This window comes from Lampetra planeri, chromosome 49 (genome assembly GCF_965212315.1).
Source record: "Lampetra planeri chromosome 49, kcLamPlan1.2.h2, whole genome shotgun sequence".
Lineage (NCBI taxonomy): Eukaryota > Metazoa > Chordata > Hyperoartia > Petromyzontiformes > Petromyzontidae > Lampetra > Lampetra planeri.
The window spans coordinates 9,101,579-9,105,480 of NC_136155.1; the positions used below are offsets into that span (position 1 = coordinate 9,101,579).

The 3,902-nt window shown below is 47.9% G+C and overlaps 1 non-coding gene across 1 annotated transcript; it reads left to right on the forward strand.

The window, feature by feature from the left end:
• On the forward strand, window positions 1-82 carry TRNAS-GCU (transfer RNA serine (anticodon GCU)). Its single transcript has one exon. It is a non-coding gene; the product is annotated as a tRNA-Ser (tRNA).
• Window positions 83-3,902: the final 3,820 nt, after the last annotated feature.

Sequence of the window (3,902 nt, forward strand, 5' to 3'; positions counted from 1 at the left end):
GACGAGGTGGCCGAGTGGTTAAGGCGATGGACTGCTAATCCATTGTGCTCTGCACGCGTGGGTTCGAATCCCACCTTCGTCGCGATTTTTTAAATCCTTTATATTAAGTTCACTTGCTTGCTTCCTTGCTTGCGTGCTTACGACCGTGCAAATCTTTCGGTCGTTTTTTTTACCTACTTCCCGTGATCCAATCGAGCTGACATTTTGCACACAGACTCGTTGTGCGTGACAATTTTCGTGAAAAAAGATTTCCAAAATGTTACACTTTTTAGGAAAAAAAAATTATATGTAATTACCAATTGCTTAATGGTGGCAGGCAATCATCTGACCCATAGGTGGCAGCCATCTCAAGCCAGAGGACGAGAGGACTCTAGCCGCCACGCATATAAAGGATTTATAGTGAAAAACTTAGTTTTTACGGGTTAATTTTTTCAGAAGCGACCTGGCCACAAATTAAGTGACTTGTGGACATTTATAGCAGCCAATTACTCTGAACTCATATTTCTGAATGTGGAGGGAAAGAACAGAAGGACCCAGAGATAAATCCACGCGACCACGAGGAGAGAGACATGCAAACTTCAAATATGCAGCAGGCATCAGGATCGAATCCACAACCTCCTGCATACCAGTCGAGGGAGTTAACATCTCGCCACCACGGCGCCCCATCTCACAGTTCACTACAATTCATTCAAGCGAACCTGACTATGCTGATGAGACACTGCAATGCGAAACCGCGTAAGAGTTTTGTGTTGAATGACTATTGCTAAAATTACACACACTCAGAAGGCCGCGTGCCTGATGGGATGTGTAAAAAATACTGACAGTTTTTTTGTAGGGACAAATTTTTAAATGATGTGAATTGTCTGCTTTGCTATTTTGCTACTGGACGAATCCAGTGAAAGTGAATTGCTTTCAAATGAACATTAAGCCAGTGGTGAAAAATCCACATTTCCATGGCGGGGCTCAGTCTGTCCATACGGCACCAGTAACGACTTCCCCACAAAAGTGCTACCTACTCTATTGACCCCCGATGAGACGATTAGGCTGAGATAACCCCCCGACCAGGATCTGAACTCTCAACCTGTCGATTGCGAGCCGCTGCTCTGCCGCCGAGTCACCCGACCGGATGCGTGGTCTGCGGCAGGTGAAACCGACGCAGCCTTAGTGACGCACAACTCGCCAACGCAATATTTTACGGCGTCAAAAACATGGACAGTCTGAGTGAGCGAGGACGTGAGTGTTGCGGGGGGGGGGCTCGTACAAATTCGCGTCGTGTTCTAGAAGGGAGAGAATGATTATATTTGGCACACATTAGAGAGAAGGCTGTGCCAGGTGGCTCGTCGATAATATGGGCATCGCTTTGTGGTGGAAGTCAACAAGGGGTTCTATGAAAAGACTCTCCCCCCCTCCCAGCCATAGGAATGTGGAAATTCCACAACTGGCGGCTCCGCAGGGCTGTAAACGGGAGATGAACGTCGAGGCTGGAATGCTGCTCACAGGGAGGAGGGTGCGAAATATGGCTTGAGATATTTACCACAGATAATGTATTACATTTTTATGTTATTAATGTCAGGGCTCTATTTTTTTAATATTTAAATGTCAACCTTGTGAGGTTTATAGATCCGCCTCTGTACTGACCACCCATCTACGTATGCCCACGTTTGCAGGAATAATGGTATAAGCATGGACCCACAATGCAAATTCAATTTGCCCCAAACCCAAACCATTTACTCCATGTTAATGTGTTCGTGTTTAATAAAAATGTCTTCGTGTTTTGTCTTTGAAAGGAATCTTCAGTGGAGAGTCGACGTGCCGAGGTTTTTGAAGGGCGCCGATTCAAATATGATGTAATACGAATTATATGTTTGTCATCGTATATACATTCAATCACTACGATTACGCTAATTTCTCGAGGAAAGCCTCGCCGAGTCTCAAGACTTTTTTTTTCAGGAGCGTCTTGCCAAGCTTTGACAGGAGAGAAGACGATGCTGCTGTTGCTGTATGTAGTCCCAATCGAGTGGTTTTCAGCGAATGTTACAGCATCGGGGATGTTTTGCCCAATTCCCATTACAACCATAGGCTCTTGACCTTTACTGCAGCCTTGCACCCCTTTGGTTCTCAATCGTAAAAAAAAACATCATATTCTTGGGTCTTTCGGTAATGTCAAGTAGATAGGATCAAAGAAAATAACAAAAAACTACGACGTTTCGATCGCAACACAAGTGGTCGTCTTCAGGAAAAGGGGGTTAGCTTCCAAGGCAAAGGGTTTGAAATGGGCGTAGCCCAAATGTCAGCAGCCATTGGTAGTTTAAGTGGTGGACAGCCAACCCGACTGTGGATGGTTTTCCACCAATCAAAGGGCTGTCAGGTGAAAATTTGAATGTTCAAGAGAGATTAGCATGGTAATGACAGATCGCAGCGCTGCAACCAAAGGGTCGGCGCGCAAAGTGACTGTGAAAGCGCAAGTTTGAAATGGGCGTAAAGCACAACTAACATCAGATGGTGGTAGAATGGGAACATCATAGCCAATTATGACTTAAACAGGTTGATAACGTCCTTCCAATGATTGCTCAGTTTGTACCCATCTTCTCGGTTGAAATTGTGTCTGTGTCTATATGTAATAAAGGACTCCTTCACAAGATGTCGCTCTCCGTTGGTCCTTTATTGGGTTCTTTCCTCGCACCTGCTGGTTCTCGCTCCGACCCTCGCCGTCTCCGTCGCCGTGCGCTCCGCGCACGCTCCGTGTGGCTCTCGCCACGCCGTCTCCGTCGGCCCCTCCGTGTGCTCTCTCCTCACCCGCCTCTGGCCACACTGCCCTTCGGGTACCCCGCACACTCCGCTGACTCTCTCTATCTCCGTGCGATCCTGCACGCTCTGCTGGCCTGGCCGCACCCTGCGCCCGCTGGACCGCAGTGCGCCTATAACCCCCGACCACGTGGCAATGGCGCCACTTCTCCTTCCACCGCCAGCTTGGCTCCCTCCGTGGTTCACTCTCTTCTCTCCCCCTCTCCCCTTCCGGCTCTCTCTCTATATCCCCCTCTCTCACGTGACCCAAACTCCACCTTCTATCCTGCCTCCGCCCCCCCCCCCCCCGTTCACCCCGCTCCCATTGGAGCGAGGTGAGCAGTGGCTCCTCCCACACGCTCCGCCTCCAAATACCCCGGCGCGTGTGAGCGGCGCGGAGGCCAGCAAGCACCCTGTTCTTGCTCGCATTACATTTATATATGGATGGCTTCATGAACGAATCTATGTTGATAGCCAGTGGGCTTGCAAAGTACCTTCGTCTTAGAGAAATCAATTTCGTGTTAGCCCACCGTATTAAAACAATGATCAGCCACGGCCGAGGTATTGGTCCTACCGTGTTTCAGATCTGCCTTGTGTTCACGAACATGGTCTGAGACATTTCGCTTAGTTTCCCCAATGTAACTACTGCTGCAGACACAGCTTAGTTTGTAGACGCCGAGGTATTGCATGTCAGGGATCACATCCTTCACAGATGGGATCAGATCACGAATTGTATATACTGTGTTAAATCTAACCTGGATCTTGTGTTTGCTTAATGATTCTGGAAATATTTTTTGTGACTCCTGGTATGGATGGCAGGGTGATGGTTTTGATTGGGTCCTATGATGGTTCTTTCCCAATGGTTGGCGTGATAACTTTACGGATTGTGTTGTCTGAATATCCATTCATATTGAGAGATTTGTGTACGTGTTCCAGTTCACTGGCTCGGTGATGACAGCCGGAAATACATCGAGCTCTATGGTGTAGAATTTTGATGGGGGAATTCTTCCTGGATGGATGGTGTTGGGAGTCAGGTTTTAGGTAGGCATCTGTATGGGTGGCTTTCCTGTAGACAGAGTGTCTCATTGAGCCATCTGGTCTCGTTTCGATTATAACAT